The sequence below is a fragment of the Bombus huntii genome, unplaced genomic scaffold (genome assembly GCF_024542735.1).
Source record: "Bombus huntii isolate Logan2020A unplaced genomic scaffold, iyBomHunt1.1 ctg00000060.1, whole genome shotgun sequence".
NCBI lineage: Eukaryota > Metazoa > Arthropoda > Insecta > Hymenoptera > Apidae > Bombus > Bombus huntii.
Window position 1 is genome coordinate 65,151 of NW_026099321.1, and position 19,184 is coordinate 84,334.

Sequence of the window (19,184 nt, forward strand, 5' to 3'; positions counted from 1 at the left end):
GATTGCGGTGGTAGTGAGAAGAGCGAGAAGGGAAAAAAGCGTGCAAACGAGTCACGAGAAAACCCAACGGTCGCGGTGCAACAGGAGAAGCGGCTCTTTGGAATCGTAAAATCCCCGCAGTTCTCCAGTGACGTCTTCGACTTCGGCGTTGCTGTCGACAGGACGATCCACGGGGACCAAAGTCATCGTCCAATAGCCGCACACACGACGCTGGTGGGGCTCCGCTTTCGTTTGCACGCGCTATAAAGCCCCGCTAATTGTCCACGCGGCGAACAGTCGGTGCGTGCCCCCTTTTAAACGACGATGTAGCGCGGCGTCCGAAAAATCGAGGATCCGTGCACCCAAGATCATTGTGACGATCGAGATCGAGCACGTGTCCTGGACTTGGATCACAGGATCACGAGAGTCGTTGCGATCCGCGATTTCTTTTGTTATTTTTCCCATTTCCGTTTTATCCTGTTGAAACAGTGAAAAGACATCCGGAAGAAGAAGAAGAAGAAGAAGAAAAGAGTAAAGTTTGTTCGAAATCGACTTATCGAGTCGGACAAAAGTGAAGAAGCTAGATTTCATTTTATTTCTGTGACTTCTGCAGAGAGTTTCTCGTTTTAGAAACAAAACCACGACGAGATTTGTGATACGCCTAGTGAAGTTTCGCGTTGCTCTCGGACGATCGTGGAAAAGGTAAACGTTTGTTTGCACCGATCATTCGTATCGATGTGTCGCGTGAGACTTGAATTTTGGTACAGTGGTTCGTCGTGAAAGTATTTGAACGCTGGTCGTAAAAGGCTTTGGTGTATAATGTATGTTATCTGTTACACGGAACATTATGAAGTATATCGGGAAAAACTTGTTCGATATAACCGTACCTGTGTTATCTTAGCCGTGTCTCATTACGGTGATAATTAAACTTCAAAATGTTTCGCCTAACACACATATTATAATATCTACTATATCCATAAAGGACTTCTATAAGTATTTCAGCATTTAGCATAGATAACTTACGTATCTTTATTGTATGCGTTACATAAAATATTTAAAAATTTTTTTAGTATCGGAATGAGACATGACTATTGTAGGTCAGTCAAATTTTTAGTCAATCTGAAAACTCATATAGGAGCTACTGCGATATTCATTGATCGCGAACATAATACACATGATATATTTACAAAATGTTTGCACAAATATTCAGATATTTTCATGTGAGCTACTGTATATTTGCTATTTTGCGAAGAAGGAAGAAAATGAAGTTCTTTCATTGCTCCAATCGTGTTTTATCTCTCATTAACACTTGCGTCGATAACCTACTTAGATGACCAAATTTCCATCGTTGAAGATAACAACTAAAAGTTTGGTATTTGCTTCGATCAAGTTACATACATACCTTTTCTTCGTGATTACTCGGTCTCTTTACTTCTTCTCACTTTCACGACCAATTTAATTAAAATCCGAGCCAATGACTGTTATAACACTGCTATAATATAATAATATATGGCTCTTAAGATTGGAAGTTTCGTTAAATATCACGATATAATGGTGGTCCGTTAATTGATCGAGATTTTGACTTGTTAAATAAACAATTTTGTCCTTATTAGTTCTTTAAAATGTCTTCGTGATGTGACAGTCAGTGTATTTGTGTTGACCTTTAATATACTGATGTGCAGTGACTTTCACGTCTACATTTATTTAGTTCAGATATTTTACTAATTATTAGAAACATACTGCAGACAATGTAGTAGAGCCTCTCTTTTCTGAAATAATAGGAAGACGAAATTTCATTTATCCAAATACAGTTTAAGAGTAATCGACAGATTCTTTAAATATTTATGAATCCATAATCAGATAATTTTTTCAACGTAAATAACTACACAGAGTTACGTTCTTTATCGTACTTCGAATTATCGGAGTTCTTCTACGAGTGCCACGAGTGCTTCGGCATGAGAAGATATCTTTTTATTAGAGTTTTCGTCTGCTGTTTTCATTTATATAAAATCGCCATTATTATCGTCTACGTGAAACATTTCATTACATCAGAATACTTGCGGCTTTCTACCGTTGCCAACATTCGAGGAATCTACGTGCTTTGAAGAATTTTCAATTATGTTTTTCTTCCTTTAATGTCTGTGACTCTGGCTTCTCCAATATCGTGTATTTTTGCTAATTTTGTTGCGCTTACATCACTTTCCAGTTTTCTCGTTTACATCGTATTTTCCTGCGATAGTTAGACCGCTTCCTAGTTTCATACCAAATTCGTATAATCACAATTCAATGAATCAAATCAAGGAAAGAGTACATTGTGTATGAACACTGACGACATACGTATGTACATATTTGAAACGAAAAAGGGCATTCGTTACGAAGAAATATTGTGTTTGGATAATAGAACGTTCGGATATTAGGCTATTTGGATAATACCGTGATATACATTTGCTACATCCATTTCGGTGTACCAATTAGGAATAAAAACATTAAAAAAACAAGTTGAAATGATTTACACAAGAAATAGAAAAATTACCACGGTATCTTAGAATGTTTTAGTATATTACGTACATCATTTTGCTTTTTTTGTTTATTTTTTCAGTAAGTGAAACACAGCGTCTGTGCCAGAATAACTAAGAGTAAGTTAGACGTTTGTGAGAAACTGTGACTAACTCCGAGTACAACATACGATAGAATGGTAATAATAGTGAAACTTATATACTAGGTAAACATTTCTAGTAGGCACTATTATGACAAAAAAATAACAGTACAAAGTAACTTAGGAGTAACAGAATCATAAAGTTCTTTAAGGACCCTTTGTGAAGAAACGTCGATGATGGCATAAACATTGGTATGCTGAGAGTTGAAGGATAGACGTCTATAGAATTTTGATAGTATCTGTCAGATATCTGTATCTCGTTGAAGATCAACAGCATCAGAGATTTCCTAGAACTCTGGCTCATTTAACAGCTAATTATTTTAAAGAAGGTTAGACAGAAGAAATCCATTTATGTTGATTTTCTAATTATAGCGTTACTTTATGATTAAGTATAAGGTTGAAGAGGAATAAACTTACTAGATCAAAGTCCTTTAAAGCTTGCTTATTCTTTCGAAGATAACTAACAAATCCGCAAAACTTTGTAGAAAGCTGTTTAATCACAAAGTTAAATAGATCTTTGAAATAGAAAATTTGCCAGCTGTGTATTCAATCTTAACGCTAGAAACTAGCAAATCAGACGAAATCACTGACATCGGATTTGTTGTTTTTGGAATTTCTAAAAATATACAAGTGTTTTCGATAGCATCAGTGTTCACTTTTATTGGAACAGAAACGCGACTATATATACTTATCCATTATCGTGATATTTATCGAGACTATGTATAACATATTTAGATGGGTATCAAAAGGTCGGACGTTTTAATGATAAAATTATGTTTTTCTAAAGAACGTAAACTTAGAAAACTGCCTTCTTCTCCATGAACTTGGTATGTTTAAATGCCACGATCGACTAACAAAGCACTGTACTACAAAATACCAATCGATGCCGATCAGTGAGAGGTAAACTCACTATTCTAGAACAGGTGGTCAAACACTGCAATTAAGCAACAAAAATAGGACAACCGTGACTCATATAGTCTTTCAGAAGCCAAAATGATTAACTCTTTGTACACTAGTTCTTGCACATTATCTTGGCACACGGCGTTAGCGTTCAATTTTTCTAGAAGAGAAATTACTTCCATAAGCTCAATTTGTCGCAAAAAAGAACGCCGTAAACAATCATAAATTCCAAGATGAATAAGAAAAAAATAATTCCAATGTTGTCGCTGGACCATGGACTTTTATCATATAAAGCGATAATTAATCTAACTTACTCATTGTGTATTACAACAAATTTTTATTTCATTCGTTGCTTATTATGCAAAAGCTTATTCGCGTTAAATATGGTAGAACTCGATTAATTAATCGAACTTTTACCGATTTGAAGCACTCACTTGAACATGAGCTCGTATCACGCGAACGAAAAATGATGAGTAGCGAAGAAAATTGGTGAACTCTTGTTATATGAATTCCAATCGATCCATATAAATTGTCCGTCAGGAAAATCAGATAATTGGGATTGCAATCTTAAATAAAATTTCTGTTTCTATCGACTACAATAAGTGTTTTAATGTATCATATTAAGAAACAATTAACTCGATAACGCCATTATAAATAAATAAATAGAACGATAATTCCTCGAAAACGATGGTATTCCAATATTAATAACAGATTTCTTTCCTTTCTTTTCTTCGTTTTCCCTTACGACCAAGAAGAACACCAATCAATAGGAAGACTTACGGTTGGAAGTGAAACCAAACGATCGTTCCACTTTGTATTGTTACGAGTCTGTAAGTTTGACTTTGTAGTTTGTGCGAGTTCCGCGAGATCAAAACGCTATGCTGTATCTCGTGTGCATCGAATGAATTTCAATGGCTCGATCGCGATCACGATCGCCTTCCCTGATCGATTCGAAGGCGAGAAAACTGGCCCCGCAGGGAAAAATCACGTATGCAAACTATATGTATCCATGCTAGCCATGATCGCTCTTATTAATTAGTTCTGGGATGTAATAGTTGTTCAAGGTGCGCACTTTTGTGTAACCGGTTACCGAGAACGTTTGACACACGCTTGTCCTCGTTGTTAAACGTCCAGGCCGGAACGGAAGCGATCGGTCGATAACGATCGTCCTGAGATCGTTAAGTCACTCGAGTTATGACGATCGTTACGAGCCTCCATTTTCATTGGTGCGTCGGTGGACGAGTTATTGCTACTCTGCTATGCGTTTTCAATCGGAAAAGGTCGGTTTTGAAGCTGTGTTCAATATTCGCGCGTAGCTTTTGCTGGAGCATACGTTTCTTATTAATTTCACGGATCGATTACTTTGGGGAGGTTTCTTACATTTTTTAATCGTAAAATTATTGGTTGTAAGATTTTTTTGATATACCATATTCTAAGGGATCTCGCTTTTTTAATGTTGTAACAATTTTCTAGAAATTGCAATGTAATTCTTAATCGAATTTTTGAGCCAGAATTATTTAAAATCATTATATCTAGCAATGTACGAGAAATATCGCAATACTTGTTTCATATAAGTTATTATATATACACACAGACAAATTATTTACATGCACAAATATCGCTTGCATTTTTTTGTCAGAATAAGGACGGTACCTGATGGGAAAATTCGTATTAATTTAGGTGGTCCTGGCTTAACGTTAGGGATAAACACGTGTTCGTTTTATTGCACGCTTTACGCACAATCCGGAAATCAATGCTAACTTAGTCGATCGTTGTTCAAAGCGAACAATTTATCACAGCTGACTAGTTGCTACGTAGGAATGTGTTTATTCAGTATTTTTGTTAAGGAAAATGTATTTTTAGTGTTGTATACTTCATGTATATACAGATGCAGCTACGACTCGGATAATTACTGATTAATGATAGCAATCTGCTATAATTGACTAATACTATAATACGTTTACCTATTTTGCATACAATTTCTTTTATCTTTTTTTTTTTTTTTACTATGAGCAAATGGTGTTGGATCGAACGCATTATGTATCTTTTTCAAATTTTCTTATTTTATATTTTATATTTTTATTTTATAGCTTCCTTGAAAATTCTATGAAAATTAGGATTTTTAATGATTCGAAGATTAGAAAATTCGAAGATCGTGAGATTAGAAGATTCGAAAATTCAGACTGAACAATTTGGAGATTTGCAACCTTGTGAATTAAAAGATCCAGAATTTGTTAGACTTATTAAAAAATGGTGTATTCAAAAATAGCATATTCTCTTTCGAAGACATTTTTCTCAATGTATCCTATTGGAAAGTACAAACTTCATATATCACTTGAATCTCGATTAGAATCTCAATTAAAGTAATCATCATTCCACACAATCATTATCGCCAAAAATGCCATTCAATTTGTGGCAGAAAAATTCTTTTCTCGTGTCCATCGGCATACCGTTGTAACGTAAAGTGCGTTACAGTATACGCGAAATAATTTATGCAAATGTTACCAAGCCCCTAGAAAATAACAGTTATGTCACGGACTGGTCACTTCCGGTTCTCTCGTCATTAATACTCTTTTTTTTATCTAAGTTCGTGGTAATCGCAACGAACATTAATTACACAGAACCGTAATAAATAATCATCTACACTTATGAAACATCTATGTATGGACTGTTGTAATTGTTTTACATATGCGCTACATCGGTGATTAATCGAACGCGATCATCTCGTAGATTTCGTGAAAGATCAAATCTAACCGCAATTATCTTACAAAAAATGTCATTAAATTAATAATATTTTAAACGAACTTAATTCTACGAGAAATTTCATTGAACGCCAGTAAATTAACGATATTTAAATAATAAATAATATTTCATCAAATAAAGAAATAATTAATCAATTAAAACTTGCAGGGACGATTTTATAATCGATTTAATCATCGATCTATTTTCGAAATGATTTGCAAGATTGAGATCTGAATCGTGTAAATTGCACGGTGTAAATATCATATCGTGTTGTACGATGGTTGAAAAAAAGCGAGTTTGTGCAAAAGGGGATTTCTCTTTGGGGTATAAAAGGTTTCTTAGAAGACGAAGGTGGTTGGGAAAGAGTTTAATTGGCGGCAAATTAAGGATTCAATTATCAAAGGGAGCAAAAGCTTTCGCGCGTATATTTTATATTGAAAATGATTGCTCTTGATTCAACGTTTATAACGTTGGCCTTCGTGAAGTAAAAGTAAAATGGCGTTCGCTAACGGTGTCGAATTTTTTCTTAACGATTCTAGTTGAATAATATCACGAATTTGTCGGGATTATTGTAACAATAATTTTACTTACTTGTTTTAATTATCCAGTAATTAACTGTAGTAATCGTTCACTGATAGAATCAAATTTTTATCGAAAATTTTATTTAAACAAGATTCAAAGATTCATACAAATTACTATGGCGCTACAATAATTTCGTTTACTTCTTTCATAAGCACACAATCTTTACGATAAATATCTTCCTTGATAATTTTATTTATGTAATACCTACTTGGATTTTTTAATAATTAACTATAATTGCTTTTTTATTGGTGCTTGTTTCTTAACTGAATAATCTTTAAAAAAAAAAGGCAACAATCGTGTGACATTCTGCACAGTGTCAAAATAAGCAGGAACCGGAGGTATGGTGCTCTATTATTTAAAATTTTTATTAATTGTCTTTAGAATTAATTATTATTTACACATTACGCACGATACATTTTGTGTATTTCATGATCATTTCTTCTAAACAAACTCTTCTATTCCAATGACAATTTACATCTGATTACATTACATTTTTATTTAACAATCCTCACGTCCCAAAAATATTATCTTCCTATTTGCAAAAAGGATCTAATAAGAAGCAAATTATTTAAAGGACACTCCAGTTAGAACGTACAAGTGACAGCAATAAGCCTTCGATAGTATCCTCCATTTTGCAATAACCTTGCAAAAATGTTCAAGGATCTTTCCTTTTCTCTTCCTCTCTAGCAAATTCAAATCACTTTTTCCAGTACACTCTGTATCACCTTGAATTAGCCTTTACCTAAGATTATATCGTGTCAAAAAGTAGCATGGCAATATATCTAGACAATACAAACATCTACTTCCTTTCATCTCGACTTTAGATTTCATCTTCTTCATCTTGATTTCAACAATGTGGTTCACCTCACCTTGAACCCGTTTAAGAAAATTTAGCGAAGAAGAGATTCCTCCGCTTAATAAGAGAAAGATCATAACACGTTGATAAACATGAGAAATTATCCGGCTAAATGTAACGAAGAGATAGACATAAGAGAACTTGCTACTAAAACAACAGTCGCTCACGTGAAAGTACTCGGGCACTTAAACAAACCTTTGGTGATTTTTATACGAGACACTTTGAGATTTCATTGACACTGAAGTGAGACACGATCGTCGTAATTACATTGAGAAAATTTGAAACAGATCTAAACGTGTATATAGAAATTTCATATATTTATTGGAAACATATATTATTGTTATTTTATATATAAAAATTACCAGAGTATTTGAGCAGTCAATTATTCGCTAAATTAATAAGAATAATAAGCCACGATGTACGTAGTAAAATCATCATCATGTGTTATATACATATTAATTTTTCATTTAACATATATATTTGCGAAATATATATACATTGTCTCATGTATATATATCTTCAATATACAATCTCAGATTGATTCCAAATTTTACTATTATAATCTCGATAATCGTATCTCGTTAGAGTGCTAACGAAATTATAGAACGTTTCGTGATATGAAAGTGTTCGAGTACTTCCGTGAGCCACTGTATATCATAAGATCGATCACCTTGATCGTTTATCGATCTGTATTCGTAAAACACATAAAAAGGTATGAACGCATTGCAACACGAATTTATTCGACGACCTAATAATACCCCATTCACCTTGAACTTAGTTTCCTCGTAACGTGTAATTCGAGTTAAGTAGGTGATCGAGGATCATTGATTCGCAGATATCGAGATAATGACAGTCATGACGGAGTCCGTAAAAGCCGAGGAGGGCGAACGTCCGAAGATCGAAACCTTCGACGACATACTACCGTACGTTGGCGAGGCCAGCCGCTACCAATGGTTCCTTTTCATCATGCTCCTTCACCTTCGTCTACGCGTTCCTCTACTTCACGCAGTTCTTCATCACGCTATTGCCAGCTGAACACTGGTGTACCGTTCCGGAACTCGAACGATGGAACCTCACAGACAAACAAAAGTAAGTGACACTTTATGTGCAATTTGTCTTATTTGAATTATTGAGTTATACGTAACGAACGATCCTACATAGTTTCTTTATGTTCGAATTTACCCTGTTACGCGATAGACATTTTCAGCTCCGGCAGATCGAAATGGTCAATAATCATGTTGATCGTATAACAAATCAATACATGTTTTCATTAAAGACGTTCCTTTCGATGTCTAGAATTAACCACCTTCTATAGGAGACAATTTATATGCATATGTACTGTTAGAATTGAATCTTGGAATTAGGATTAATATTCTGTGGAAGACACAATGTTTATGTTGAAATAATACAATGTGATATTTATTAAACAATTATTTCGAGAGTTATAAATGTGCGTTCTGGAATGTAGACAGTTGGCTAGTTATTCACAGACTGGCTTAGTGACCCATGGCCCTTGAAAAGGTTTAGAGCCCCACTCTCTATGCAGTAATGAGTGTGACCTGTGTGGGTGTCTGTGTGGCGTCACATGTGGCACAGAACCTTCTAGTAGCTTCTCGACGTGCCCGTCTAGAATGTTCCATTCATATCCTCACGCTTCTTCCGGCGTCTTTTTGAAAAAGCATGCACGTGCCAACTGCCGTGGTGCATCTCACGAACGCACGCTGTTGGGGATGGCGCTGGCAACGAATGGAAGAATCTGTACGATCAAACACTCTATCCGCATGCGACAGATATCGTTGTATTCCAACATGTACATATCTGTTCAAGTCACGTGCACGTAGTTTAAACCAGGCTTCTCGAAAGCCTGTTTGTTTTCCATGCAGGTCGCAATAAATATTCTCGACGACAGAATCTTCCACTTGCACGGAGATTTCCATTTTCTCAGCTGTGATAACGTATCGCATTGCGACAATTTATTTCTTTAAAACCACAATATAATATCTGATAACTTGCACGAAACAACTGTGTTTATTGAATCAGGAAAACCCAGGTATTGCGTTGTATATGTAAATGCATATGTAAATATCGTGTCGTACGGGAGTGGGGGAGATACCTGTTACGACCGTTCGCGGAGAGACGCGGTCGCGAGGAAAACGCGTCAGCGAGAGGCGTAAATTCTCGCTACGATTCGGTGAATCGACGCCGCGAAGTAGTCGTTCCCCTGTTTCGGTTAGGATAACAGAGGTGTTTGAATGAATATGACACAGTAGTAAGTTATATTTCACCGTTTATTCCAACAACTTATAACAAAGGCAGTTACGCTGGTGAGTGTGTACGAGATGAGTGAGTGACTGATCTGCGGGTGTTGACCGTTCGAAGGATGTAAAATCAGTACTGTCTTGGGAGACGATAATGTGTCGGAGGAACGCTAAGGATGGGTGTGTCTAGCGCACGGGGCCATCGGATTTGTTCGTGACGATTTGAGTTAGGAGAGTGAGGGAGTAGGCTTCGTCGTTAATTGGTTAGACGAAGGGTCTTAACCGCCCTCGAGAGAAAGTGGTTAGTGGGAGGAAAGTTGCAGCGTACGTGAGAAAAACTAACTTTCCCTTGTTAAGCCGTGGTAGACAATAGTCTCTAGAAATTCCTCGGAAACAGATGTTTGTTTCGTTTGAAGGACCTTTTCTAGGAAATCTATGAAATTTATGGAAGGTCCTTGAAACTATGGAGGATACGCTGCGAGTATCCGAAGACATCTGGTTGCCATATTGCCTGCGGTGTGTGGCCTCGGCTAGGTAGAATGTTACGCGACGTAACAATACCTGTAACCAGTTTGCGACGAGATAAAAATAGTTGGAAATCGCGATTCCATAGTTATACTATTATCAACGTCTTTTTCACGTGTTCTATTTCAAGAACGTAAGGAATTACCGGCGAAAGGATAGGATGTCTGGATGGCACGATTCCAACGAATCGTGTTACCATTCTTGACGACGCATGCGAGATCTGGTTTTCTACGATCCGTCAACGAGGAAAATCGTTCGTTTCGCACAATTTCTCGAATCTCCCCGCGTACCGTTTATTTGTCTGGAAATAGACTCACCGATACGTGCAGCGATCGGTAATTAAATCCCAACACAATTCGAATGCCTCGGAGTGCAATAGATACGGGACGATCGTCCTTCCAGCTCTTGCCTTTGTTCCTATTTTTACGGTCATTGTCTCTTTTCCTCTTTTGTATTTTGTGCTTTTGTTTTCCTGTTACTTTATTCTTTCACTTTTCCCATTTTTGATTTTTTTTTTTTTTTGAAACAGCAGATTTATAAATAATAAGTAGGCCGCGGATTTTTATGCGAATTTTACTTTTACAGAAAATTTTAAAATGCAGAAATGTAAACACTATTAAAGATAATGTGTTATTACTGTTACTGATATCGTCGTTATTCTTTATTAGAGAAATTATTATAGATTTTTATATTGTTATGTATATTACTTTTGTCACTTTTTTTATTTAAACAGGATTCGAATTAAGTTTCAAGGAATTGGACTAATTTAAGATTAGGATTAAAAACTATGCACTTTTGAGTAGAATTTTCATCTTATTTTTCCCATTTCTCTCCCTCTCTCTACCATTTGCTGTCATTTTTCCTTGGTTATTTAAAAAAAGATAAGAAAATCAAACGAAAATTAGTATTCTTAAAAATACTTCTTGCAAATTTCATCACCGTTAATGTAACGTATTCTTGTTTTATGTAGGATTGCACTATCGATCCCTCCAGCGTCGAGTGAGGAATTGCTGGCGGAAGGTGCGACTTCGTTTTCGCGATGTAACATGTACAATGTGAACTATACCGACATATTGGAGAGTGGTATCAGAGAGGCAGACCCATCCTGGCCAATAAAACCATGCCGTCGTTCTATAAATATTTACGGTCTTTCGTAAAGCTGCTGACGATAGCATATAATGCAGTCATTATAAAAAAAGTCCTTGTTGGTTGCACGAACTTAGACGTAGGTGTAATTACTTGTTATGCTGTTTGCATTTTAACAGAGCTCGTTTATAGCGGAACATAAAATTAACCTTGTCATCCTTAATTATTTGTACGTCTCGGCGTATTAAATCACGAACATGAATCCGTTTATATAATATCGCATAAATCGGAAAGTGAAAGTTACAACTGTACAATAGACAGATATTTCGAATTGAACGTATAAATACGCATTTGGTAACTTCTTACGACTCAAGAAATTTTTATCGAATATTTATTGTTATTATTATTATTTCTAATTTCTATTTCTGCTATTTTATTACTAAAAAGTCCTGCTTAAATCGGGAGATACTATCTTCTACTTAACAAATTTATATTCCTTCCACTATGACAAATTCTCTAATCATATCCAAGAATTATGCAAACAACCTCTACTATTTTATTACTAAAAATATTACCAAAAGACTACAATTAACTAACCTACGACTCAGGTTCTCAATTCTGATGATATTAAAAAACTACGGAATTTATTACTCGTCCTTTCGTCGTCTTCCTTATTCTCTTCACCTTCTATCGATTTTCCAACCACGCGGTGTTTTTTCATAACTAGCCGCAATCATAAAGCATCCCCCTTTTCTGTTTCAGCTGGAATGGGTATGCGACCACGCATTCCTCGGCTCAGCAGCACAATCGGCCTTCTTCGTCGGCAGCATTCTTGGAGGCTTAATATTCGGTTACATAGCCGACCATTGTGGCAGAATTCCGGCGTTGGTTGCGTGTAACGCGGTTGGTTTCATCGCGTCTGTCGGCACTGCGTTTTGCAACAGCTTCTGGAGCTTCTGTCTGGCGAGATTAGTCGTCGGTACCTCGTTCGATAACTGCTTCAACGTGCTTTTCATTATCGGTGAGTCATCGAGAAAATTATAAGAGAGAAAAAGCTGTTGAGAATAGGAAAACTATAATTTATGACCTAATAATGAGGCACCGGTATCGGTCCCGTTTTACGTAACGATTAACTATTTATGACGTGTTTGAATAAATGTTTATTGCCCTATGTCGGTTTGTTTTTTCTTAAGTCAAATTTTTATTCGAATTTTACGATATCAATTTTAAGATATTTAATGGTAAATGATTTTACTAAAACTTTATATTTTGGAATTATATCTCGTAATTTGAAATTTGTTGTGTAATTGTATATCTAGTTTGGTATTAAAATTACATGTGTCTAGGGATACTTTAAGATATTTTATTTTAAACGACAGGATACTTAATTCTGTATACTTTTCTGGTATGAAATTGTATCTTTCGAGTGACCTATTTCCCTATGGAGAATAATCTTCGGTTATACCACGATTACTGAGGCACTCTCCGTTCGATATTGAGATGAAAGCAGTGTTCCTTTTAAAATTCTTTTTAATTCAAAACTATCTTACATTGTCGATGTTAATGATTTATAAAATCTACAAATAAGTCTGAATATTTGAAATTAAATTGGTAAAAAACGAAGAAAGGACAAACCTAAAGGAAATAAGGAAACAATATTATTATATCAAATGAAGAAACGAAATTGACGAAACATTTGGGAAGATTTCTATAACGATGTAATACAATAACGATATCACGAATTATTCTTTCAGTGATCGAATATGTCGGTCCGAAATATCGAACTCTGGTAGCGAACATGTCGTTTGGACTTTATTTCGCGGCAGCCTCGAGTCTTCTGCCTTGGATCGCATATTGGATCTCAAATTGGAGGATTCTCAGCATGGTCACCGCGTGTCCTATGGTGGTTGCGTTTGTAGGACCATGGATTGTTCCTGAAAGTGCACGGTAGTTTAATTCCAATTTCTTTTTCATTATAAAAATATAATACAAAGAAATTTCGTAAGTAAATTAGTATACGATAGTATAGTAGACATTTAATCTTACCTCGTCCTTTGGATTATTTTTGTATCTTCGTATCATCGGAAAATTCTTTAAAAATAATCCTCAAAGAAATATAAGAAATTTCTTTTACGTTAAAGTTTCTCTTAAAACATCAAAAGTCCTTTGAGACCGGACCATAAAAATTCCAAAATTATAGCTGAATTAAATTGGGTAATATTTTATCCAGCAATACATACTATCTTGGGATCGGTTATTACATCGATTCCTCTGTCTCGTAAATAAAACATCTCAAGGTCAACATCTTTCTCTCGATAAGCCATCACATTTTTAGCTGTGCAAAATAAATGATTGATGCGTAACTAGACAGCTCTATTCAAATTTGCACAAAAAGTTTGTCGATACAAAAGGTTGGTGAAAGTGATGATTTTGAAAATTTCTTACAGGCTTTTATAACGTTTGCGTATTTCATATACTTCCGTAGTTGGTACATAACCAGTGGCAGGGTGGACAAAGCGATCGAGATGCTGAAAAACTTCGCTAAAGTGAACGGTAAAGAGGTGAAGCAAGAAATATTCGACGAATTTGAGAAAAGTTGCAAGGCGATGAATGAGAAGGATCAATCGCATAATCAATACACTGTCCTACATCTCTTCAAGCTGCCACGACTTGGTCGTATCACTATCATGCTCATCATTTATTGGTAAGTTAACCTTTCCAACATCAATCGAACAAACTACACAGCTAGAACTTTTTACTTGTAAATTCTCAGCAATGATTACAATATTATTTTAGAAAAAACTAAGACACCAGAGAAATTTACAATCATATACGAAAAGATATACAGGGTGGTTGGTAACTGATGGTACAAGCGGAAAGGGGGTGATTCTACGCGAAAAAAGAAGTCGAAGATATAGAATAAAAATTTTTCGTTTGAGGTTTTGTTTTCGAGAAAATCGACTTTGAATTTTCGCTCGGAAAAATTAAAAAAAAATTCTATTCTATATGTCGGGCCTAGCCACGTGTGATGTTGCCTCGGAGGTGTCGATACAATAGGACATACGTTGTATTAATAATCAAACTTCAGGCAGAAACTGCCTAGCAACGGCGTTTGGAACCTTCTCGATGCTTCCAAACGGGTATAGAAAACAAATGCAATCGTACAGCGAGAATAATTCCACGAGGCTGGCATTCGTGTGATTGCTTTGGAGAGTGATACATCGAGCATTTTCAACAATCGTATTTTGCGCCTAAGATTAGTTTACGTTTAGTGAAGAGTTATCCCGTTGACTGTGGATTCGTTTGAACCCAAAGACATTGTTAATAGTGTTCATTAAACTTATTATTCATACAATTTATTATTCACTAATTCTATCATTCGTTAAACTTATTATTCATTAGACTTATTATTTGTTAAGCTTTGTGATAGTCCTGTATATACGTGTAAATATAATCTCGGCTTTGTGAAACAATGGCTAATTCACGTGAAGAGTTGTTACAAAATTCTAACCATAACCCGACATATATTTTCGACTTCTTTTTTCGCGTACGACACCCGCTTTCCGCTTGTATCACCAGTTACCAACCACCCTGTAGATAGGAAAGGTATTCAATTTTATACTTCCTTTACGTTTCTTATATTTTCTTTGTTTTTAATACTATGATAATTCTGAATCTTCCTGCATTTCCTAAAATAAAATTAACTAAGAATATGTTCTTAACTCTCAGCCTCACGATATTCCAATTATATTATACCGTTAATTCAACCAAGTTACCAATCAGCCTCGACGCTACTTCCCTGTCTTTATAAAACCAGTATTAAAATAGACACAAATTACCATAAACTAGATACAAACTACTCGAATGAACATTAAGAGAGTATATGGGGCATTTTATGTGGGTCATTAAGAATCTGCTTAAGTATATAATTAGCATCGATAAACGTCAAACGCGAGGGAACGAGTATGCGAAGGATTAATAAACGATCTTGAAGTCCAGCGTGATTTATGTATGACTCGGCTGATTTTTTTCTAGGTTGCTGATGGTGTGGGTGTTCGACGGCCACGTTTGGAACATGAAACTTCTGGACCCCGACGTTTTCACGTCGTTCTCTTTAGCGTCCCTCACGGAACTTCCGGCCGCTGTTCTACTCGCCCTTTTCCTTGACAGATGGGGCAGACGATGGATGGGTTTCGCATCGGTGTTCCTCTGTGGCATTTTCTCCTTCGTTGCCATCGCTATCCCTTCTGGTAACATTTTTTCTTTTTTTTTTTTTTATTTCTTGATAAATGACTTGTCAATCGATATTATTCAATAAAATAGCAGGAACGTGTGAATAGCAGTGAGAAAGCGGGGGTGAATTTTATAGAAAAAATCCGGTTTTATCGATCGACGGTCGTTTTAAAAAGCGCTTTTCTGAAGCTTCTCCAGTGAAAGCTTTGGGAGATTGAGAAATGAAAGCTCGTGCTTGATGCAAGAATAATGTTTTTGTTAGATAGTAAGGAGATAAGCGGTAGCGTTAGGGGATATCCGTGTTTTCAAGGACATTAAGGAGTGGAAAATAGACATTTTTTAATCCGTATTTAGAATAGAACGTTGTAGTTATAAAACAATTTACTATTTTTATTTCCTCATCTTGCAACAAAACTTTCCTTCGAATTCTCTTTTATCGTTTATAGACAACAGACTTGAACGACATAATAATATAGACCCGTATTATTTAAAATCGTATTATAGAGAATTTACAATTATACAATCCGGTCATTTTACTTAGTATTAATAATAATCGAATCTTATAAAATTTTTTTATACAAATATTCTTCTTCTCTTCTTTTCTTTTTCTTTTTCGCCTTTAAATCCTATTCCATTAACGATTGACATTTATTTCTCAACGTCACATACTCGACAGGGATGACATTTAATTTTTAATTGGACCATGCGCGCATCGGGTGTATGTATCGTGCGTGGAATGCGGCGATCGTGGCATTTACATATTTCTCAACTTATTCAAGGTTCGACAATGGTTGCCATGGCGATTATAGCGCGTCTTGGGGTGAATATCGCCGCGAATATTGGTTTCCAATATGCAGCGGAAATGCCGCCGACTGTGGTGAGAGCTCAGGGCGTGTCTTTGATCCATATCATCGGTTATATCGCCCACATTTTGGGACCTTACATTATTTATCTGATAAGTGAATCGAAATTTCTGTTAACGACATCGTATTTCTACGATCCGAAAATTACTCAACCTCTTTTTTAATTTACGACTAATATTATCTGTTATTGAAATACGTTTTTTTAAGTTGGTTTAATTTGTAGAAAAATTATGTTCCTTGTCGGCCATGGATTCTTCTTGCGATCTTACGAATCACGGAAACAAGATAGATTTTCGATATATTTTCCTCCGTTTCGTTTTTTTGCGAAGGAAATGTAACTTTTCTATTGTCTGTAATTATTTACAGGTTTGCGATACTACACTATAGCTTCGTTTCTAAATGAAACGAATGTTTACAAAATCTCGTTATACAGCTAACACCAATGATCCTTTGTATACTGACAACTTCTTCAAATTCTGTCTTCAACCAATATTCTTTATTAATATTTAAAAGAATATTAAGTATACAGAAAATACGAAGAGGAATATTTGCGAGGACACTCTCGATTATTGTGTAAGTTATTCTATTTTGAATTATAAATTTACCTCAAAGTATACTATTATTTGTGTAATGTTATTACCGAAAATGAACTTATGGAAGTATTCATTTATTTCCCGAAAATCGAAGGGAAATTAAGGAATTAGCGGAAAGCGGAATTAATCGCTATTACTTCTAAAAGAGGTATAAAGAGAAGCGTATAAAAGGGAGAATATTTTTCATTTAATTTAGGCTGACATTGATCCATCTTTACCGCTGGTTGCCCTCGGTTTGCTGTCTTTTGGACACGCCTTCCTGACCCTTGGCTTGCCAGAAACGTTGAACCAGGAATTACCAGAAACCCTACAGGAGGGTAACGACTTCGGCAAGGAACAAAGTTTCTGGTGGGTTCCGTGTATATCCTCGTAAGTATAGATTCTATAATATTCTTCCTCCGCCTTATGTCAATATAAATTTACTAATAATCGTTTATTTCAATTTGACAGGAGCAAAATGCTGAAAAAATCTTATAGAAAGAAGAAAGGCCTTTCAAATCCAGCGTTTACTGGCAGTGTTCAAAAAATGGATTGTACTAGGTTATAGCGGTTAGATTTGGCGACGGCGCGAAACTTGCCAGTGGCGCGAAACTTGCCAGTGGCGCGAAACTTGCCAGTGGCGCGAAACTTGCCAGTGGCGCGAAATTTGCCAGTAGGGTGAAACTTACCAGTGGCATGAAACTTACCAGTGGCATGAAACTTGTCAGTGGCATGAAACTTGTCAGTGGCATGAAACTTGTCAGTGGCATGAAACTTGTCAGTGGCATGAAACTTGTCAGTGGCATGAAACTTGTCAGTGACATGAAACTTGTCAGTGACATGAAATTGCCAGTGGCGTGAAACTTGCCAAATTCTTTGTAAATATAGTTATTAAACGTATGCGTGTGATGTTAGATGTTAAGATATTACGAACGTATTGAGATTGGAGAGCTATTGAGAGAAACTAGGAGGAAGTATCGATTATTGCAGTGAAAGAGACAAGAATCGTCAAATTACACAAGGTATACGTTTAAGCAATTAATTGACGCTTCATCGACGAAGTAGCTTTGTTGCACACAAGATAAAGTGTATCTTTTTTTAATTGGAATGACTGTATAAAAATGTGAAGAAATTTAAAGAATCAAGAACGCGGCATTTAAAGTACGTTGCGTTCACATATTGCGATGTAATTATTTCGCGTACTATAACGTCGGTAAAGTGTTGGAAATGAGAAACGATTCAAGTATCTTATGTAAATGTACAATTAAATTCAGTATTGGATATACGTATTAAAGGAAACGATATATAAGGAAATAATATACCATAGTATTTATGCATCTTTCGCTTTAAAAATCGAAAAGAAAGATCTATATCTTTTTCTTCTTGCTCTTTTTTTTCTTTTCTCGTTGAAGGAATACTCTAGTTGAATTGATTTAACTATGAAATACCGTGAATAACAAAGGATTGCCACGAGACTCGAAACACAAAAAGAGAGCTGTCTTCGCGCATTGTCAAGCTTTCAACTTGTCTGCTTTATTACGAATCGCCTTTGTATCAATATAGGTGATTCATAAATCGCCGACACTTGAAATGAGAGTTTCGATCGACTTTTAAACCGAAGTGTATTTTGCGTTCGCTCGATCAACGTGGCTTTTTTTCATCATCCATTTATGCATCAACACGTTGAATGCTTTGAAAACTCTGAGATCTCTGTTATTTAATTTAAATATATACATACATATATATATATATTATTCTAATGAAACATCAAAATTGAAATTCTTTTATGATATTTTCTTTTTTATGATCTTTCAGTATTAATACGAGAAATATCTCTATTTGATATATTTAGATATAATAAGAATATTACTTCTAATAAGTATCCTTGAATCCGTAATTACTGATCATTCATAAAATGGAATGCATTAAAAC

The 19,184-nt window shown here is 35.5% G+C and overlaps 1 pseudogene; it reads left to right on the forward strand.

Annotated features, from left to right (window-relative positions):
- Nucleotides 1-253: 253 nt before the first annotated feature.
- On the forward strand, nucleotides 254-17,966 carry LOC126875942 (organic cation transporter protein-like; annotated as a pseudogene).
- Nucleotides 17,967-19,184: the final 1,218 nt, after the last annotated feature.